Below are 23,558 nucleotides of genomic sequence, written 5' to 3'. Positions count from 1 at the left end.
GGGACAGCTAGGTGGCTCAATGGACTGAGAGCCAATTCCAGAGAGGGGAGATCCTGGGTTCAAATGTGGCCTCAGATACTTCCGGGGGGGTGGTGACCTGGGTAAGTCACTTAACCCCTATTGCCTAGCTCTTACCACTCTTTTGCCTTGGTACCAATACACAGTATTGATTCTAAGCTGGAAGGTAAGAGTTAAAAAAAAACACACACATAATATGTAGTTGGTCTCTGACTCTCCCTATGCCTAAACATATGTCATTCTTCATGTATTCTGAGATTGCATTAGCTTCTTTGGCTTCCATAATACATTACTGACTAAAATTCTGAAGTTCAGATACTCTGCTGTTTAGCCAAATCTTCCTCATCTTGTAGTTGTAAAGTTAGTTTTTTGAATGCAAGTATAGAACTTTGTGTTTTCCTTATTAAATTTAATTGGATTAGAATTAGTCCAGTGTTTTAACCTATCATGATCTGTTTGGATCCTGAAGTCCCAAAAGAGAGATGCAGTATATAAGGTAAACAAATGCTATATTCTTCATGACTTTTTTGAGATAATTTAATAAAAAACATTCTTTACTCTCTATGTAAGAATTGTGAGATTGGGGTTGGGGGATGAGATTGGTGATTTAGCTATATTTATTTGTTCTTGCCCTATTCATTGCCTAAATAGATGAACATTCTCTTCCTGTTCTGGGAAGCTGCAAAAAATTTGTAATTCTCTCATTTTTTCCTCTTAGCACAGAACTCCTAGGCAGAAACTGTGCTCTGGCAAAACACAGTGTAAAATCTTATCTTTCTCCTCTCCTGAGATGCTTTATTCAGTTATTTCCTCCAAATCTCTTTCCTATTAAGAACACCCAGATTAGCACTAGTTAACTATCTATTGCAATTGCTGGCTTTTTTATTTTTATTTTTTGAAAAAGATAGGTAGCTCAGGGTCATGGTGGCTAACCCCACTTGCCCTTCTATTCCTCTGGGTGACTGCTTCTGTCCAAGTTCCCAGATCCACACTACTTCTAGCCTTTCCTTTTCCACATGACTTCTGTGCTTCTCATGGAGATCTGAGTTCCTGCTCATTGTAGTCAGGGACTGATAACCTGGCATCTTTTAAGGCCATTTGGTTGTGACCAATCTTGACCAAGTCAGTGGCCACTTGTCCTTCCAGTTCAGTCAGATGATTTTTATCCTAAAAGGATGATAAGAGGAAGAGGCATCCCTTCACTTAAGAGATTAATACCTCCACCCCCTTACTTTATTTAATAATATTAACTAGCTGATAATGAGAGAGAACCATATCCCTCCTGTATTTATTTCAGGAAAAAACCCCACAGTCAAAATAGAACTTGTATTTCAAATAAGTATCCTTTTTTATAAAAGCATTGGAACCTTTTAATAACAGGAAATATGTATGAAAATGAAAAAAATAACTCGGAAATCATCTGTTTAATCCCCTAGTTTTATAGATGGGGAAAGATGAGGTCCAGGGAGATTATGACTTGCCTGACATCACAGAGCAGTTTAGTGGTGTCAACCTAATAATTCTGCAATTGTTCTGCAATCTTTGCAGTACACCATGTCACCTTTCTCTGTTATCGAAGAAGAATATTGGAATATAGTATGTGCCTTCATCGGCTGAGTCAGGGCTGTGAGTCACATTGCCAGCATGCATCTTAGCTGGGATTTAACTCTCTCTCCTGTCGGTGGGACTGGTAAATTAATTTTGATTACTTGCTACTACTGAGAAGAGGCTCTGGATTCTCTTTCTGGAAGCAGGGCTGAAATTTAAGACTTTTGCCAAATGAAATCAGAATATGAATCTAAATGATATATACATTCTGCCTCTCCCCCTCACCCAAATAAAATATTTCAAAAAGGTAAGTATTTTTCTTAAAGTCATTGTTGGGGGCGGGGAATATACAGTGCTTAGATAATTCAATTGTTTTATCCTTTGATGCTTCTAGTTAAAAACTAGCTATTCCAAAACCTAGTTATTCTTGAGAATGTATTTTAAACAGGGCATTGAAGATCATATGCTGAATGTGTGGTGATTGGCATCTAACAATGTAAAATGATGCCTTTTACCTTTTCTGATTTACTAAATGTTTTATATAATGTAGGCAGCCATGTTAGAAAAAGAAGTTCTTTTTCAAGGAGCAGCAACATTGATTATTAAGGCAGCACAACACCCAGGACTTCTGGGGGGTGGATTTTGCTTAATGAATCTTTCAAGGTTCCAGTTATGACAGGAGCATTTTAAATTACTACTAAAATTCTAATAATTTTGATGACTTCATTACTGGAGTCTTTTGTTGCCTTGAAGGTAGCTGCCCAGATGTACTGCTGTAATAGTGTCCTCAGTATAGTCAGGAGACAGCCCTGGAAACTTGGAGGTGATTCTGAATTTATTCTCTAAAGACATCAAGGTGGCCAATTAACACTCTTATCCTTGTTTACTTACTATTGATTTAAAGTTCTGATTAAAAAAAAAGATTGGTGAGGGAATTGACCATTTTCAAAATTAAGCCTGTAACTTTTAATAAATATTTAGCTGGAGAAATAGTGATAACATCATTTTACATTAAATACTTGGGATTTTTATAGCACTAAGTAGACAATGAGAAATATAAATTTCATAATTTTTGTCCAAACTTAGGCGATCGTTGTATTTCTTGAGTAATGGTACATTATGGATGTCATTAAAATTTTTATTGCTTTCAGCTGGTACAAAAAGTTAACTTCTTATTTCTACCTTGTGGACTTTGGGTAATAATGGTTTGGATATAGATCTATGTTCTTTGATTTATCTTCTTCTTTGACGTAAGATTTTTTCCCCCCTTAAATTGTAAACTTTCTTATCTTTGTGAATCATGATGAAATAATCGAGCCAGTTATTTATTTTAATGGGTATAGGGGTTGGTTTCATCAGTGTAAGGATTACTTTTGGTGTAGAAACTTCTATTACCAATGCAGATTGGCAACTCACTTGTATTTTATAATCTTAGAAAGTTGCATGGGGGCACCAAGAGGTTAGATAGTTCCCTGGGAGCAGCTAGGTGGTGCAGTAGACAGAGTGCCAGACCTGGAGTCAGGAAAATTCATCTTCCTGAGTTCAAATCTAGCCTCAGATTAGCTGTGTGAACCTGGGCAAGTCACTTAACTCTGTGCCTCAGTTTCTTGGCTCTAAAATAAGCTGGAGAAGAAAATGACAAGCCTCTCCAATATCTTTGCCAAGAAAACCTCAAATGGGATCATATTGAACAACAACTATAGGGTTTAAATTAATGATGTATTTTAATAGGAAATATAGACCTTTTACATAATGAAACTGCCATAACTATATAAAACCATAATTTCTTTTTATATCTTATAGTTTTCATGGGTAGATATGGCCAAAGAACTCATCAAATAACAAACCTATTGTTCATAAAAAAAAGCCTTTTGATACTTAGTTGTGTTGGTACTTAGATAGCTTAGCTTTTTGATATTCAGTCTTTTCAGTTCAACTGTGATAACTTTCTTGAAAGGAACTATTCTCTTTTCTATAACACGAATTGTAAATTTTCATCATTGTGATTATTGGGAAACTAATGGGAATTAAAATGTGCCTCAAACTACATATCCAACAATCAGAAATCATTATCTTTCCCTCAAATGCTTTCTTCCATTCACAACTCCACCAGCAATGTATCAATGTCCCAATTTTGCCACATCCCCTCCAACATTCATTACTCTCCCCTGCGGTCATGTTAGCCAATCTGCTAGGTGTGAGGTGGTACCTCAGAGTTGTTTTGATTTGCATTTCTCTAATTATAAGAGATTTAGAACACTTTCTCATGTGCTTATTGATAGTTTTGATTTCTTTATCTGAAAATTACCTATTGTCCCTTGCCCATTTATCAATTGGGGAATGGCTTGATTTTTTGTACAATTGATTTAACTCCTTATATATTTGAGTAATTAGACCTTTGTCAGAGTTTTTTGTTATAAAGATTTTTTTCTCTATTTGTTGATTCCCTTCTAATTTTGGTTGCATTGTTTTTGTTTGTACAAAACCTTTTAAATTTAATGTAATCAAAATTATTTATTGTACATTTTGTAATTTTTTCTAACTCTTGCTTGGTTTTAAAGTCTTTCCTTTCTCAGATATCAGACAAGTATACTATTCTGTGTTCGCCTAATTTATTTATAGTTTTCCTTCTTTATATTCAAGTCATTCACCCATTCTGAATTTATCTTGGTGTAGGGTGTGAGATGTTGATCTAAAGTTATAAACCTAATCTCTCACATATTGTTTTCCAATTTTCCCAGCTGTTTTTGTCAAATAGTGGATTTTTTTACCCAAAGCTGGGCTCTTTGGGTTTATCATAGACTGTCTTGCTGAGGTCACTTCTCCCAAGTCTATTCCACTGATCCTCCCTTCTGTCTCTTAGCCATGAACACATGGGTTGTTGCGGATATGATTTGGAATGTAGACTCTAAAATAACCACCCAGTAAACTATCAACAATATGGAAATAGGTCTTAATCGATGACATATGTAAAAACCAGTGGAAATGTGTGTTGGCTACAGGGTTCAGGTAGGGGTATAGGGGTTGGGTGGAGGGAAGAGTAAAAACATGAATCATGTAACCATGGAAAAATCTTTTATTGTAAAATTTAAAAAAATTTTAAGTTAAAAAATCAAATGTTCTCTTTTTCCAAATTCTTATTACTTTTTTTTAACTCTTATTTTCTCTCTTAGAATCAATACTGTCTATTGGTTCCAAGGTAGAAGAGTGGTAAGGGCTAGGCAGTGGAGGTTAAATGACTTGCCCAGGATCACACAGCTAGGAAGTGTCTGAGGCCAAAGCTTGACTCCAGGACCTCCCATCCGTAGGTTTGACTTCTCAATCCACTGAGTCATCATAGCAGCTCCCTCTAGGCTTCTATCCTTAGTGTCCCCCTTGACTCTTTATCTTCACTTATCTTACAAATCAAATCTGCAGCTACAACTGTACTTCAAGTTCTTATTATGTCTTGCTTGGATTATTTTGGTAACCCAACTGATAGTGTGCTCTCTCTCCCTCCCTTACCTAAGAGGACTTCCAGTGTCCCTCTATTACACCGAGTATCAAACAGAAACTCCTGTTTGGCGCTTAAAGCAATTCATAATCTGGCTCCTTTCTGCCTCATAAAGTTGTGAGGACTAAATGAGTTAAAATATTGAAATAATCGGTTTGAGTCTGTGTCTTCTTAAAACTTTTTCCTTTTTACAATTAAATGATTTTTTTCCCCAATAACTGTCTAAATAATGATTCTTTGTCTCTGACCTTAGTGCAGAAATTCATCCATCCTATAAAGTTAAATTTAGAAAACCAGTTCTCTTGCTAATCACCATTCTATTCCTGGATCGGGGAAATACAATGGCGTATGGTCTAGTATTTTCATGCCACCAAGCTATCCTTCAAGAATTGTCTGGTTTGTTATGCCATGTTATCCTCTTTCCAACTTTGTAGGTGGATTCAGACAAAGAGATTTTCTTAGTCACAGGAGAGAAGAAGGGAGTTGTTGCTAGTCCCTCACTCCCAATTTCCAACCAGACACATTCTTGTGTTCCCCTTCCCTCCTTTAAGGATACTATCTGTCCTGGAACCAATCACTTTGTTTTCCCCAACTCTCTTCTTTGTTTTGTTGTATTTCCCCAAGTTCTCTGGAGGCCAGTAAACCCTACCTCATGGTCTTTGGTCATTGATCCAATTTATTGCTTACTGCAAGCCCAACTCATCAATTGATCGTCTTCAGACCATTGTTTCTCTGTTCATCTTAATTTTCAAAGGTAACTATATAAAGTGCTTTACCTACCTTAGAAGCATGATATAAATTATTGTTAACTTTCCAGTTTAATTGCATTTCATTTCCCTCCATCTGCCCTACAATCCAGAAATACAAGCCAACCCTGAGTTACTTTGGTGTTGAAAAGAAATAGTTGATAAACAAAACCAGTGATATTATATGGCTCTGAATCATGGACTATTCAAAGTTCCCTGAATACAACATGCCATCTCCTATATTTGTGCCTTGCCAGTCCGTAGCCGGGCCCCGCCCCAGACCTCCCCATTTCCCCTTCCCATGGCTTGGACACACATGGAGACCGCTCGGGAAGGAGGCAACGGCGGTGCTGAAACTGGAGGCCAGAGGTCCTGAGCCCAGGCCATGGCTGGCCAGTTCCATAGCTATGTGTGGGACCCCATCCTGATCATCTCCCAGATGGTCCTCATGTAGAATATCTACTATGGCTCCCTTGGTCTGTGGTTGGCCTTAGTTCCATTTCCTTGATCAATCACTTCTGAACTTCGGGCACACCTTCATAATGAAGCTGTCCCTCCATTCATGTTACCATTATTAACATTCCCCTGAACAACATGACTAAACTTGGGGCGAGTTCCCATGCGAATACATTCCTGCATTGTTGTCAAATTAGGAGTTTGTGCACCTTGACAGCATGCATTCTGACATTGGAACACATTTTGTTGTCCATTTCCCTGATTAAAACCATTATTCCAATTATTTCCCCTGTAACCATAATTATTATTATACCGATTATTTCCATTGTTATTATTGTATCTCTGCCCATATGATCTCTTTCTGTATCTACAGTCCCTTGCAAAATGACCAAGACGTCCACAAACATAACAAGATTGCTGCCTCTGGTTCCTATTGTTTGAATTTCCACTGGTCTTATAATTATTACTATTATTTCTCTTTTCTGCTGCCCATAACGCTACTACCACCTTGATTTCATTTATTTCCTTCTCATTAGCTTGAGAATTTGCCTCCTGTAATTGCTTCTTAAGATTTTCAATGATTGTATCCTTGTCATCACTACTCCTGTCCTTTTCTTGGGCAAACATGTATGTTGTTTTTTGTTTCAATTTGTCTAGACTTAACAATTCCCAATCAGGGTAATTGTCCATAAAAAATTTCTTTACCTGGGGAACCGAATTTCTCACAAAAATCCTTTTAACATGATCTACTGTGGTATTTTCTAGAATATTCATGTTTAAATACATTTCTGCTGCCTCAATGATTCTGTCCAAAAAAGTTGCAGGGGTCTCTAACTGCTGTCTGCCTGATCTTTTCAAATTTACTCCAAGAATTAGGACGCTTAGCATGCTTCTCTAGAACCTGAATCAGAGATTAGTAGTGTAATTGATAGTAGGGTTGTTGAATTAAGAATGAAGTTAATTACTTTTATTTGGAGTTGCACCAAAGTTTTTGGTTCCTAAGACCAATGGATAACTACTATCCTTTAAAAGTGAGAAAGCCATAATTTTAGTTATGGTCTCAGGAATTAGAAGTTCTTGATACTTTCTCGGCATATAAGAAGACTTAAACTTCTATATTTAGATTCAGAATCTAATGTTTTTATTATTTTATCTTGGTGTAGGGTGTGAGATGTTGATCTAAAGTTATAAACATGTGGTAGGTAGGAACTGAATTCAGGTCCAGTTCCTCCCAAGCTACAGGCTATGGTGTCATTCCCTCCGTGTTTCGTGTCTCCTATACAAACTTTGCTCTGTCATGATGTGATAAGATCTCCCCTAACATGTACCAGCAATCCTCAAAGTCTGGTTCATGTTGTTTTACAAAAGCTTTGAAGATCTTCACAAATTTCCCAGAGTCATCGTGGAAATTTGGGATCTTACGTTTCAGATTTTCTACATCCTCAGACCTGAATCTAGTATGTTGTTTGACGTGAAATACACCATCTTCGTGAACGATGGGAAGATCATGAAGAGGAAAAAGGTTAATGGGGGTTTCAGCCTTATTCTGAGCCTGCTGTTCTAGCTCAGCCTTTGTTGGAACACCTTTGCCAGAAATGCCCATGTTCATATATTCAGTCATGTTGCCAGTGTGGGAAGTACCAAGGGATTGACCAGAGAAAGAACCGTTTTGCATACATAATTCTAAATTATCCAACTTAATTTGCAATAATCTTAACATTTTTTTGGTTTCAGAATCCCTGAAACATCAAGTCACAATGATTTTAATACAATACCCAATATGATATAATATCCACCTCAACCTGTATACAAAATAACCAGTCAGAATCAGAACTGGCATATGACATAATAGATCCAATATGTTAATTGTTAAAATGGGTTGTGCAAATTCGAAGTCCATTATCCCTCTAAAATACCCGGGTATAACTTTAAACCACAGGTAAGGAATAGCCCAGACACCTTTCCATAATATCACAAACACATAGTCTATCCAGTCTTCAACCATCATTGTGCCCATCATTCCCCAAACAGACCAGCTAACCACAAAATCTATTGTATTATTAGCCACTATTCTGACTAATAACAATTACTAACACAACTAATTAAATACAGGTACAATTAAACACAGCAACAGAGAACAAAACAAAAAAAACACAAAAGAAATGAAGAAAATCCCTTTCTCTGGGGCAGCACCAAGCTTGATAGTATTTTCCCCTACCCACAGAGATTTATGAATGGCCTGGGGTGGGGGCTGAGAAGCTCTGAGCAGCTCACCACTGGTTGAGAACTCTCAGCTCTCACCCAATGGCTGAGCTCCGTCTCGGAATGTTCAAGCCCCTCTTACTTCCTTTATGAATCTAGCTGGCCAGCTGTTCACTTCCTGTCTGTCTCTCTATCCACCCATCTGGGGTGCCAAACTGTAGGAAAATATAAGTGAGGTAATGGGGTCACCAGGGATATTACAATAAACTAAGTGGTTTGTGGGAACACACTCTAGGATTTATGAGAGACTGGATCAGGGTGAAGAAACCAGAGTTTACTGGAATGGCAGTTGATCTTAACTGTCATTCAGCTTCCACTAGATCAGAGTATAGTAACAGGCTAACAAGGTAAAAGGGACTTAACAGCTTAATTATGTTAGACTAAAAGGTGGGAAAGGATTTCTATACTTAAAATCTAAGGGATAAAACCACAGGGCAATGGGAGGACTTATTCTACTCTTATCTAAGTGATCTAAACTAACAGGGCCCAAGGAGCTGTAAATGGAGTCTCTGGGGTTCTGCCTCAAACCTGGAACCTGTCAGGCTTGAGTACAGCTAGGGCTTTTGTGGCTTTGGGATTCTCACTGCAATCCACTGATGATCTCTGGATGCCAGGAGTCAAGATGATCTCAGGTACCAGGGTTCTGCTTGAAGCACTGTCCTCCAGTTTTCAAACTTCTCCTCCTCTCTTGGCTCTGTAGATTTGTCCTTTTGCTGGATGATACACCACACAGGATCCCAAGGGAAATCAGGAAGCAGGGTGTCCTTTGCTCTGAGGTCTCCCAGGCTGGCAACAGTTTTGCCCACCACTAATGGAGTCCACACTCAGGGCACAGACAGACTTCCTCCTCCCTCATTCCATCATGGAATTCCTAGCTCCAGCTCCTTCCTGCTATGTACAACTTAATCAATACATAATCAATACCTAATCTAATCTTCCTCACAACAGCTGCTCCCCATGCCTGCCCTAGCTGCCTCCCCACTGGCATCTTTTAGTTTCCCTGTCTTCCTCAAAGACACAGCTCAAACCCCATGTTCTGTAGGAATCCTTCCCTGATCATTTCACTCACCTTTCTTCCATCCCCTGCTGTGAATGACTTCTCAGATCACCTGCTTTGTATATCTATATATTTACCTATTATCTCCCAATTACAATGTATTTTCTTGGCAAGGATTGTATTTGCCTTTGTATCCCTAAGCATTTAAGGTGCCTGGGACAAAGTCAGTGGTTAATAATGTAATAATGCTTGTTTATGGATTGATCAGTCTTATCCATTTACAAGTCTATTGAGTGAAAAGGAGCTTCTGGATGAGGAAGCCCTGCTGTGGTGTGTCCATTTCCCTGAAATGTACTGTCCCTCTTTACTCAAGCACAGATGCAAAATTGCTCTCTTCTGGTGGCATAATGGGGTCAGTCATAACCAGGACTTCTGACAACCGTGGCAAGCTGATAACCCCGTGTCCTGGGAAGGAAGAGAGTCCTGGAAGCATGGTGTTCTGGGGAACCTCCCAGGTCCTAGTCCTGGGGACCTAAGCAAGGGGTCTACAAGCATGTCCTCGTTCCCATTTACAGCTTTGCCAGTAGTTTGTTGTCTGCATGCTATTTTCATTTAAAAACAGCAACATTGATTTCTCAACATACTGAAAATGTTTTTTTAAAAGTGAGGATTATGACAGGCAGCCAGGTGGCATAGTGCAGAGAGTGCCAGCCCTGGTATTTGGAGGACCCAGGTCCAAACATGGCCTTAGATACTTGCTGTGTGACCCCGGACAAGTCATTTAACCCTGTTAACCTCAGTTTCCCCATCCATAAAATGATGTGGAGAAGGAAATGACAAGTCTCTATAGTATCTTTGCCAAGAACTCCAAGTGGATTTCTTTCTAGCATGACTGAACAACCACAAAAGATTTACTAATCGTATAGCCTTGAGCAATTCCTCCATTTAGCCTTCTGTGACCAGTCATCTGTAAAATGGACCAGGGGATATGGCCTGTGTGTGATAATAATATGAAGTGCCTCTCTGAAAGGGTTGTTGTGAGGGAAACTTTGTAAGCTCTAAAGCACTATGTAAATGGGAGCTTTACTGACTGCTTCTGGCCTTTTCCTATTTTTCTGAAAGTTCTGAATAAAAATAGGCTTGCAGTTTTTTCTGGGTTTGTTGTAGACAATTGGGTCAAGATTTATCTGTGATGGAGCAGTTGAAGGTAAAAACTGTGCCTTTTAAAAGCAACAGAGGGGCAGTGTCTAGAGAACCAGACATGGGATTGGGAGAATTTGTGTTCAAATGTGGCTTCAGACACTTCCAAACTATGTACCCCTGGGCAAGTCCCTTAACCCCAACTGCCTAGCCCTTACTTCTCTTTTTGCTCTTTTTGCTTTAGAACTGGTACTTAATATTGGTAAGGGTTTTTAAAAAAAGCAACAAAGAAGCTTAGAATTTTGCTCTTAGAAAAGAAACAAGAATTTTGAAAAATTCTCCTATCTATATTTGTTTTATTAAGCATTTCCTCCCTTTTCTTCTAATTTTTTCTTACCCTGTCTTTTTAAGAATTTGTTTTGAAATGGTACACCCTAAAAATAGGAAGCACAATAAAAATTTATGCAGCAAATTTCTATAATATAAGTAATTTCTCAAATGAATAGAGAACTAATTTAAATTCATAAAAATAGAAATCATTAGTGAATTAATACATGATCAGGGGATTTGAACAGACAGTATTCAGACTAAGAATCAAAGCAATCAAGTCATATGAAAAAATGCTCAAAGCTATTAATAATTAGAGAAATGCAAATTAAAACAACTCTGAGGTATCACTGAACACCATCAGATACTATACTATATATACAAACACACATCCATCTTTATTTCTGTGTATCCTTTTCTCCCTCAAAGTAAACTTGAAGGAAAAGAATCCCTTTTTCTTCAGCCCATAGTATGTTAGGGGAAATTTAGACCTCTAAAGGTATGTCAATTTTTCATCTGTAAAATGATAGGTTTGAAGTAGATCTGATCTCCAGGTAGCCTTTGACACTCTCAATCACTCTCTTCTCTATATTTCTGTGTCCTAGGTATTTATGATTCCCTGTTCTCTTAGTTCTTCTACCAGAATGACCTCTCCTCATTCTCCTTTGCTGGGTATTTCTTCAACATTGCCTTTCCTGATCCTAGGCCATACCCACTATGGGAGTACCCAAATACTATCTTCTTTCTTCTATTTGATTTTGCTTAGTAATCTCAGTTCTTATGAGTTCAATTGTAATCTCTATGCAGATATTTCCCACTCTTATCTATAGAATAGCCTTAATCTCAGTTTTTTGCTCTAGTTTAAAAGTCAGTTGGTGATTCAGGACTAGAACTCAGAAGAATCACTGGTTGCCTATTGGGCATCTTGAACAGAGAGAATCCTAAGATATCTCATATTCAGGGTATTCAAAATATAACTCAGTATATATATACATGTATATGTACATATATATATATATGTTGAGTTATATATAAAATATAACCCCCAAACTCTCTCATCTTCTGAACTTCTATATTATATTTGAGAATCCCCCCATCCTGTGTCATTCAAGGCCCAGTTTTAATGACATCCTTAATTCCTCATTTATAGTAATCATAACTTGAATGTGAAAAAACCCTCCCAATTAAGCAAATTCAAACATGAAGTTATAGCAGAATTTTAAAAAACATTCATCCTGTGACATGCAAGGTTGCTATATATACTAAGAAAACACAAGGACAGGGAAAATTGAAGGTTACTTATTACTCAGTTCACTTACAAAACAGATGATTTAATGCAAGATTATTGATATCTTCACATATGATCCATAGAAAACATATTTTCCCTTTTGTGACATTTATGTTGTCTAGGTGGAAACATTTAAGCAGAGATCACCTTCCTTTAATACTCTTGTATATAGCTTATGTGCATGTAATTATTTGCATTCTGTTTCCTCCATGACCATGAGAGATCCTTGTCCTCATAGTTCTCACCTGGGCATGGGGGGGAGACATTTCTTCATATCCCTGGTACTCAGTGTGGTGTTTGGATTAACAGACATTTATTTTGGGGCAGCCAGTTGGAAAGAATGCTGGGTCTGGAGTTGGGATGACTCTTCTTCCCGAGTTCAAATACACCCTTGGATATTAGCTGGGTGATCCTAGGCAAACTATTTAACTCTTTTTGCTTCAATGTCTGCATCTGTACAATGAGATAAAGAAGGAAATGACAAACCACTCCATTATCTTTGCCAAGAAAACCCCAAATGGAGTGACAAAGAATCAGACATGACTGAAAATGATCAAACCTTAACAACAAAGGCCTATTGACTGATTCTGTTATTCCTTCTAATTCCAGATCTATGATCCTCTTCTGGTTTTCTCCTTTATTTTCAAGTTTTTTGATACCATAAAAAAAAGACTTCATCATTTTTCAAATGCAGTCTACCTCACTGGCTTCCTGCTGCTTACATCTGGGCTCAATTCATTTTCCATCTACAGGGTCTGTATTTATTATTGTTATCATTTGTTATTACTGGTTCAGAAATGGAGAGAAAGAGCAAAGTTACTGGATTCAAACTCTTTCTGAGAAAGACAGTGAGTTAAGCAAAAGCTTCTGCCTGTTTAGGTTTCTCAGGGGCCCCTAATTTTTAATATATAAGAAACTTATACTATTGGAACACATGAGAATAGAGGGGAAACCCCCTATCTTGTTCTTAACAGCATTACTGCCTTGCTGACAAGCAAAGTATAACACTGGATGAGCTAAATTGAGTGTTCTTGCTAATTCAATGAGGCAAGAAGTATACAAACCTAGGTAAATGCCTGAGCAGCACAGGATTCTTCTAAATCCTTAGACTTTTACTTAGGGAGGCTCCCTTATCAACCAATGGAATAGGATTTGAGTCAGGTCTCAAAAGATGACTGGAATTTGAATAGACAGTGAGGATGGAGTTAAGGAGGGAGAGAAGTTTTCTTAAGTTCGTGTAACTTTGTGAAGAAGGATGTACAGAGGAAGGAAAGTAGGAGTCATGTTTAGGGAAATAAATAAACTAACTTGGCTGGATCTTAGGGTGGGAAAGGAATAACAGGAAGTAGACTGAAAAAGGAGATCTTAGGATGCCTTAAATGATAGGTAGAGAAATTTAGACATATTGGAATGGAGAGATTTAGAGAAAGATGTTAGGCTCTTTCAGGAGCCTATCGTGAAGTGATGAGGCTCTGAATTTCCTTGGCAATGTTGGCAGGTAGAAAAAAAGGAATGGGTATGAGTGATTCTGAAGGGAAGAATTGATACAACAGCAGCCTGTCCAATATGGTACACTAATCAGAGGTCCTGAATTCAAACCCTTACTTCTGACCATTTACCATCTTTGTGACATTAAGCAAATCACTAAGCCTTTTCTGTGCCTCACTTACCTCATTTACAAAATGAGATTTGATTTGCCAAAGTCAGTATTTCTTAACCTGGGGTCCATAAACTTGAATTGAAAAAAAAATGCTAACTGTATTTCAATGTAATTGGTTTCTTTTGTTATCAAATGTGCCTTATTTTCTGCATTTTAGAACTTTATTCTGTGAAGGCATCTGTAATCTTAGCAGACTGCTGGAGAAGTCCTTTTAAAATTGGTTAAGAACTTTTGAACCTGCTGACCTCTGTTGTGAGGAAGATTAGATATCTTTGAGCTCTAAATCTTTGATCCTATGACTGTGTGGGTTACCCACAAGTCTCCATAGAGGTGGGGGAAAAACAGTAGCGAGCTCTGAAAAAAGTTGTCACAAACTGAGAAACAGTCTCTATGTGGTCAGAATGAAAAGAACTCTTGGCTCATGTGATGTCTCAGCAGCCGCACCTGCACAAGGCAATTTCTGTGTGTATATATGAGCAGGGAAGATACGAATAAAAAAATAAGTTAATCATTTTTAGCTGGAGAGAAAAGGGCGTTTGCTGAGAGTCAAGTGGGAGTTTCTACCATAGGTTTTTCTAATTAGCTTGAGGGAATCTAAGTTTCCTTGTAAAGGAAACAACTAGATGATTAGATAACCAGTTGAACAAGGCATATTCTATTCTGGGAAGGTGTCAGCATTCTTATGGAGGACTGGGGAACTTTGGAAGAACTCTATTAATTTTTCCTATTGGTCTCTTGAAGGCATGTCTTCCTTCTTCTCTTGGTCATTTTTATGTTAGAGCTTAACCACAAACCTTGTCTGAAATTTTCAGAGATTCAGAATGTTTTATAGCATTCCAGAAAGTGTTTTAGACTTTTAATACCATTCATTTTATTGAAAATTTGGGATTGGGTAACAGTAGATGAGAAGAGTATGTTGGAATATTGACATTTAATTTTGTCTCAGGTTTCTTTCCTCGGTATTAGAAGAGTAAATGGGTTTTTTGTTTTTCCCAAGAGGGTTATTGTTTTATGATTTGTGGGCTTTTAAAGTTATTTCACTAGTTTTTATATCAGAATTATAAATGAGCTTTTGGCTTTTGTCTCAGAGAAGCAAACAAAAAACTTTCTAGAAAAGATAGCTACTTATTGCAAGTTCTTATATCTAGGGCCAGGTTCAACTTCTTTGGCTCAGAGAGGGCCAGAGTTCAGGACTAAGCAGAACTTCCAGGTTTTTAACTCCTTTTACCTTGGGTCTTGAGTCCATGGAAGGACCCAGGAGGCAGATTGAACATTGCTCATCAATCCCAGGGCCAGAAGGGGAGAAAGCAATGAATTTTTAGTTCTTCACACTGGGAAAAACTTTAAAATTCATTTATCCCCTTGCAAATGCAAACCAGTGAATTGAAATAAATTGTTTTGAAAGGGAGAAAAAAGCTTTATATGTTTGTGGGTGTTCTTGCTAGGTTCCTAGAAAAGGGGCTTGTTCTACCCTCAACCTCTGTGGTTATGTGGCAGATTTTGCAAGCTTTTAGTTACTGAACACTTAAAAAAAAAGACCAAAATCTTTTTTATGATTTTCTCTGACCCTTTATTGATAGAAGGATATTACTTCAGTGTTTTTCACACTATCTTGAGCTCACTTCTTTGGAAATCTCACTTGCTGGTATACCATTAAGAACCAAGAAATAAGAGGTGAGGCAGAAGGAGCCTTCCAAAAAGCCCAAGGCAATGTAATGAAGTCCATCCCTTAAAACTCCTGTGCTTTAGTTAATAGGAAAATCTCTTCCATAGACTCTTACTCAGGGCCTCTTCTCATTTTATACATAATACTAATGATCATGATTATCTGATACTCAATCTCCCAGACTAGACTGCTAGTGGTAGGCATACAGACTATAATGTGAAATGTCCTCTGAAATGGAAAGAGAAAGCAGAAAAGCTGTTGTAAAAAAAAAAAATCAAAAAGCAGAGAAGCCTGGGGCCTTTAGTGTCAGGGCTAAATGTGCTGGGAGATATCCAGTCTTGAGTATAATTTAGGTCTGTTAAAACTTGTCAGGTTCTTCATTGCTTAGATAGAGCCAGAAAAGTTTCACCTTCTATTTCAGGTTCTAATATTATTTTGCTTTTAGAAGTTTTTTGATGGCTACATTCCTACTTTAGACTCCAAGCTGTCTGACCCTTCCTGACCCTATGGATAGCTTGGATTCTAAACTTAAATATCTGAATCCCATTCCCCATCCCCAAATCTTATTATTTTCTCTTAATGCTCAGTTCTTATACCTGTTTCCTTCTACATCTTTACAGCCTACAAACTAAGGGAGAGTTGTGTTATTTATTTATAAGTGTCAAGCATTACAAGGGTAAGGCAATTTGTTGTGATTATTGTTGAGTCATTTCATTTGCATCTAGGCAAAGGCACTGGAGTGGTTTGCCATTTCCTTCTCCAGCATGCTGGATATGGAGTCAGGAAGACTTCTCTTCCTCAGTTCAAATCTTGCCTCAGCCACTTCTTGCATTATGACCCTGTGCAAGTCACTTACCCCTGTTTGCCTCCATTTCCTCATGTGTCAAATGACTTAGAGAAGGAAATGATAAATGTCTTGTATTTTTGACAAGAAAACCCCAAACAGGGTCATGAAGAGTTGGACAGGACTGAAACTATTCAACAACAAAAGTAGTTTAGAAATATGCATAAAAGAAGTCTATCCCAATTATAAGATAAAGTGGTTCTTAAGGTTTCTAACCTAATCCGTAACTAAACTTCTCCAGGCCTAGGATCACCCATAATCATATGACATCTGCTTCTTTGATGGATATGAAAATAGAGTGGGTAGTCCAAGAATATTCTTAATTTGAGCCATGCCTCACAAAACATCTTTGGAGTCATCTCACTAGTTCATTCTTCTAGTCATAGACTAAATTTCTGCCAGTCATGGAGACTTGATTGAATGGCAAGTTCATTGGTATTCTGCCCAATTGGGGACATAATTAGTTAGCTAACTTAAAGTATTTCTACCCCCGATTAGGAGACTAAAAAGAAGATACAAAAGGCTAAATTAAACAATATTCACATTTTTCCAAATCAAAATGGCTCCAGTACAACCTGTAGCCCACTCACTCCCAGTTATCAGGTCTCCCTTTCTTTACGAGGCCCTTGGAACATCACTTAATTATGGTATGTAATTACTGTTCCTCAAAATGACTTGGAGTCATCAAGAAAAAATTTAATTATGCTTTGGCTTAAGAAAGCAGTAAAGAGTGTAATGCAGATTAGGAAGATTTCCAGCCAGGATAAGGGAGGTGGTGTTAGAGGAAGAGGCCTTCAGCTGTGCATAAAACCTAGCTGTTAGGAGACACTTGCCCTAGGATGATGGACGGCTGAGATCTAACTGCAGTGGGCATTCTGGAGGGATAATTCTCAGGGAAGTCATTGCAGGACCTGGGTTCAACTGTCTTAGAATGGTTACTAAGGCAGAAAGTAAGGTTTAAAACAAACAAAAATTTTAATTCAACCTGTTTGTAAAGAATAGGTTCAGGGCCCCTGTTCCTGGAACACTGGTAGAGTGATCTAGGATCTGTTTTTTGAAAAGCAAAACAAAGATCTTCCTCTAGCTTAAGGATATTCTTGTTCGTTCTTTAATTCAAAAGCAGCTCTGGGGTTAAAAAGATCCTCCTAAGTGCAACTGAAATCTTGTTTTTAGTCTCTTTGGGGAAAAGTTTCACTGAAAATCCCCCCTGAACCTGCAGGTCTGTAACAACCCACCCATTTCATTTTTCCTTGACAGGAAACATCAATACTCCCTGAGGGCTGTTGTCCTTCAACTTTGGTGATGCCTCCAGTGTGACCTGAAGGATTGAGGCTGTGAGTACAATTGGACTTCTTGCATTCTTTGGTGTACCATCATCACTCCTTTATTAAGATCTGGTAAATTGAGTTAGTTACAGCACCCACAACATGATGTTTGATGTTCCTTGAGTTTTAAATTTCATGGAGTGATACCCTAAAAGCCTTCCTTCTTAGAAGATTTGTCCCTGCAGAGAACAAGCTCTCTGCTATAGTTTCAATTTAACAATTTGACAAGGGGAAACAGGCTCCCCTCTTTTGGGGAGCCTGAATCAAGTTTATGACAGTCTAATAAAGAGCTAGACTTGGAGTCAGGAATATTCTGATTCAAAACCAGGCACTGAGTTCTGAGACCCTGAGCAAATCCCCTAAATCTCTTGGGACCTCAATTTTCTTATTTGTCAAGTGAAGGAATGAGAGTAGATGACTTAACAAGCCTCCTTCCAATTAGGCAGACGCCTACGAACATAAACTTTGTCTACTTCAAATTTGAGCTGATGTTTAACCAAAATAATTATATTTCAAAGGAATATGATGGTTACCTATGATAACCATTGATTATCCTGGTAATAAGCAAGTAGTGAATTATAAAAAAGTCAGTTGCATTTAAAGATTTTATTTGGGACTTATTCCTGATTTTGTTTGTTTGATTATTGATGTGCATGTGTGTATGTGTGTGTGTCACAAACTATTCACAATTATACAAAAAATACTCTAAATCAATAAAAGTACAAGTAAAAGAAACACAAACCAGACTTTACTTCATCCCTAGAAAATTGGCAAAGATGACAAAAGAGAGAAATAGACAATGTTGCAAGGATTGTGGTAAGACTGGTACTCTAATGCATTTTTGCTGAAGCTGTGAATTGGCACAAGTATTCTGGAAAGGTGTTTAGAATTATGCTTTTAAAAAAAGGAACTAAAGTAGTTCTGGGACCCTGAGCAAGTCTCTTAATCTCCTTGGGTCTCTGTTTTCTTCTTTTGAAGTGAAGGGTTGAGAGGAGATGACCTCTAAGGTCCCTGAATGAAAAATACTCATTCATGATTTAGAGATTCTACAGCTAGGCAGCCACCCCAAAGAGGTCAATAACATATGTCAAAGTATTTATAGCAGTAATTTTTGTAGTGGTAAAGAATTTGAAATAAAGTAAGTGTTCATCAACTTGGAGAATAGCTAAACAAATTATGGCACATGAATTTAATGTACTATTACTGTGCTCCAGGAAAAGGTAAATATGAAAAATACAGAAACAACAGAAAACCTTTTACGAACTGATGGAAAGAAAAGTAAGCAAAGCGAGGAACACTATACATAAAATGACCACAACAGTGTTAATAGAAAGAACAGCAATCAGACAATTGAAAATAAATGATTCAGCTTAGCCCCAAAGAAGAGATAGGAGAAGGTCCTTCCTGATACTACTTGGCACCATTGTGAGTTGCTGCTAATGTCATCAGACCTTTCAGCATGTTCACTAATTTTGCTGAACTGCTTTTTTTCTTTTTATTATTTGTTATAAGAGATGACTCTTTGAGATACAGAAGAGAATGGCTCCTTCCTCATCTGTAAAATGAGGTTAATAAATACTTTCATCACTTACTACTGCAAAGGTTATGAGAAAAGTGCTTTGTAAACCTATAGCTCTATGTTAAAGGAGAATTTACAAGCCTAGGAATACACTGGGAAATTTAGGTGATGTAAAAATAAAAGGTATCAATCTTTGAAAATAAATGTGTCATGAAAAACTGAGACTGTCCATATCTGCTGGATGCTTTTTTAAAACATTTATTAATATTTATTTTTTTGAAAAGTTAACATGGTTACATAATTCATGCTCTTACTTTCCCCTTCACCCGCCCCAAATTCCCCCTCTCCCCAAGGCAGATGTGTATTTCCATGGGTTTAACATGTGTCATTGATCAAGACCTATTTCCAAATTGTTGATAGTTGCATTGGTGTGGTAGTTTCGAGTTTATATCCCCAATCATGTCCGCCTCAACCCATGTGTTCAAGCAGTTGTTTTTCTTCTGTTTCCACTCCTGTAGTTCTTCCTCTGAATGTGGGTAGCGTTCTTTTCCATAAATCTCTCAGAATTGTCCTGGGTCATTGCATTGCTGCTAGTACAGAAGTCCATTACATTCGATTTTACCACAGTGTATCAGTCTCTGTGTACAGTGTTCTTCTGGCTCTGCTCCTTTCGCTCTGCATCAATTCCTGGAGGTCTTTCCAGTTCACATTCTGCTGCATGCTTTTAATTTCACAAACATTGATTATATGTCTTCTATTATATGGGTCTGTCATAAGAACAAAAACAGAGACAAACATTTCCCTGTCCTCATAAAACTTAGATTCAAGTTGGAGCCCAAGTATACAAATAACAGAATACAAAGTAATACCTTAAATATATTAGGTATTACTTTATATATATGTGTGTATATTAGGTCTATGGAAAAGAAATATGGGGCAAAATTCAGTAATTCTGGGAAGGGATTATATTTAAGGCATAGGGAAAAGGGTATGAGCAAAGAAACAGATGGGAAAGTGCAGGTCTATTTAGGGAACAGAGATAAGCCGAATTTTGCTCAAACATAAGAGTTCATGGAAGGGAACTCTTACATGAATTCGAGAGAGGTTGGAAAAGGAGGGTGATGCTAGATTTTGGAGGCCTTTGGATGTCAGGTCAAGGAGTTTGAAAGTAGGTAGTAGGGAGTCACTATTTTTGAGCAGAATATATGACCAGGTCTATGGATAAGAAGAAAAGACTTCTTTCATGGACTTCTTTATATGTAGACTCCCCATCTCTGGAAGGAGTAAAATTGTCCATCCTGGGAGAAGACAATGAATTAATCATTAGATTGTGAATATAGCATGTAAACTGCTGCTATTGCCTCCTCATGAAGAACTATGTGATGTGTACAAGATAGCTCAACAGTAGGAAGGATTTCTTCTGTAGGGACTTGATTCCTACATTTTTCTGTAATAGTAGGGAGTGAGTATTAGTGGAAAGTCATTGGGATATGCTTGTGTTCTCCTCCTACCCTCCCTCCAAACTATTGCTGATGTGTTATAAACTAGAGTCATCAATTCCTGATTCTGAGACTTGATTTTATGAAGATTTCCCTCCTTCCCCTACCTTGCTTTTCTGGTTTGGGGCCAGCCTTTATTTTTATCACCAATTCGAATTCAGCTCCAACAAAGATGGGCAGCTGGGTTGTCTGGTGAAAAGTGCTGAATTTGAAACCCAAGTTTGAATCTTCCCTGAGACCTTTACTGTCTTTCTGACCTTGGGTAGGCCTCTTAATTGCCTTCAGCCTCAGTTTCTTCATCTGTAAAATGAGGATGATAATAATAGTACCTACTTGCCAGAATTGATTTGAGGATCAAATGAGATAACATATATATAAGGTGCTTTACATTATCTTAGAAAGTAGTGTCAAACTCAAGTAGAAATAGAGACTACTAAATGCATGAAGAGCCCTATAGGACCACATATTAACTTAGACAACTGCTTATTAACATTATTTATATTTTATTGTATTGTTGTTTATTTTGTTAAATATGTACCAGTTATAGTTTAATCCAATTTGGGCTATAATGGGGGGCTTTGGGGGCAGCATGAGGCTGTGGGCCACATGTTTGACGCCTCTTCTTTAAAGCACTATTTATAAATGCTACTTACAATAAATAATAATAAAAATACCTAATGTTGGGATTATAGATAGCATTTACATAGTGTTTTGTGGTTTGTGAAGTACCTTACATACATTATCTCATTTGTTCCTAAAGTGGTTATTGTTTTTGTTACTATTAGAGGCTCCCTTTTGTCTGTTGAATAAAATTCATTCTCTATTGTCTGGTATTCAGGGGACCCCTTTAGTGATCTGAGGCGTCTGAGTCTGTTCTAGGTCTCTAAAGATAATTGTCTACATTATGGGGAGAGAAAAAAAGGGACAGTATGTCTTATTGTTGACATTCATTGGCAGCTTTGTTTGCTTTCTCAGGAGAGAGTCCAAGAGACTCAAATGACATTTATAGAAGAAACAGACTTCATGAATTGAAAAGCAGAATAATGTGGTAGGAAAAATGCTAGACTTGGAGTCAAAATGGCATAGGCATGGTAGGGAGATGGCATGGGCATGGTAGGGAGATGGCATGGACATTGTACAGAGATGCCATGGACACTGAACCCCTTAACTCAGGCAAATTATAAGCAGGGAAATTCCTTTGCTCCCTTCTGTCCTTTTGACTCACCCAAGAACACCTGATAGCTACGATAAGACCCTGAGATCACTATAATCTTTGGATTGTCCTTTAGGTTGAGATGGACAAAGAGATACACCTCCAGGCTACACCTTGATACCATCAGGCTGTATCTCAGGCATTCATCTGTTCCCTAAACCATGGTGATCTCAGGCAGACTCCACATCCCACTGAATACCTGAGTGCTTAGAGTCACGCCTACACCATGACATAACCTCACATACTCACTGTGGTAAAGGGTATAAAAACCCCTGAACTGAGGCATTCTGGGAGCAACCCCCAGGGTTGTTCCGTTCATGCAGTCTTGCTGGCCATTAATCCTATCTTACTGATAAATCTTTCTTTTTACTTTTAAGCTAAGTTTCAGAGTCTTGCATTCTTGTAAAAGGTATCCTTCCTGAACCTAGGGGTTCACCATTGTATCCCACAACACCTGATTGTAACCCACAACAAGGAGACCTGGGTTCAGATCCTTATTCCTTCAATTCATAACCTGGGTAACTTATGCTTTTCTCTAAGTCTTTTGCCTCATTTAGAAATTGAGGGCTTTAGACTAGATGACTTTTCAGATTTGTCTGCATATATTTCTGTAATATGTGTGGAAATAATGCAGTCTTGATATGTTTAGCCCTATGTTCTTTTGTGATCTTGTCTTTCATATATATTGATTTTGCTACTTCTTTAGGAAAAAAATGCTTGCTAGCCAGGGTGATTGCTTTTGATTTGTAAAATATAACTACATGTAATGTAATGTAACTATATTTTATTGAAGTTATTGGGCCTTCATAAATGTTCATTGAACTGAAATAAAAAGTTGTTGCTGCAGGGAAAGAGGTCTTTCTATTTACATTTTATTGGTTAATACCAATAATAGTTCTCATTTATTATAGTGCTTGTAGGTTTGCAAAGAACTTTCCTCACAACAACTTTTTGAGGCAGGTAATCCAAGAATTATTCATGTTGTTCAGAGGAGGAATCACCCTCAGAGAGATTAATTGACATTCCCATGGTGAATTAATATTGTGCTCACTAATTCACATTTAGAGTTGGAAGGGATTTTGGACATGATCTACTCCAGTATTGTCAATCTCAAAGAGAAACTGATTACTTCAGATTAAATATTAATTTAGAAAACTGCAAATTAGCACTATTTATATTTTATTGTATTTTTTATTAATTTTGTTAAATACTTCCCAATTACATTTAAAAAAATCTTTCCCAGGATTGGTTCCAAGAAGACAATTATTTACCTAAGGTCATAACTAGTGAAAAAAGCACCCTCTCTTATTTTATAGTAATTGGATTTTCCTCTTTAGAAATAGAGGATACTTAAAAAACTAAGTGACCCTCTTGGATGGGCAACCCATACATCTAGATGTATAAAATCTTAATTATGTTTTTAAAGTTCTTATGATTCATTTGAATGAAGAATGTTTTTGTCATATATGACTTCCAAAATTACGTCTTTTTGTTACAGTGTTTTATAAGAAACCTCTTTGGTCCTCTAAATGTGAAGGGTCATAAAGGAAATATTGG

The sequence above is a fragment of the Gracilinanus agilis genome, chromosome 3, assembly GCF_016433145.1.
Source record: "Gracilinanus agilis isolate LMUSP501 chromosome 3, AgileGrace, whole genome shotgun sequence".
Lineage (NCBI taxonomy): Eukaryota > Metazoa > Chordata > Mammalia > Didelphimorphia > Didelphidae > Gracilinanus > Gracilinanus agilis.
This window is presented reverse-complemented; position numbering follows the sequence as displayed.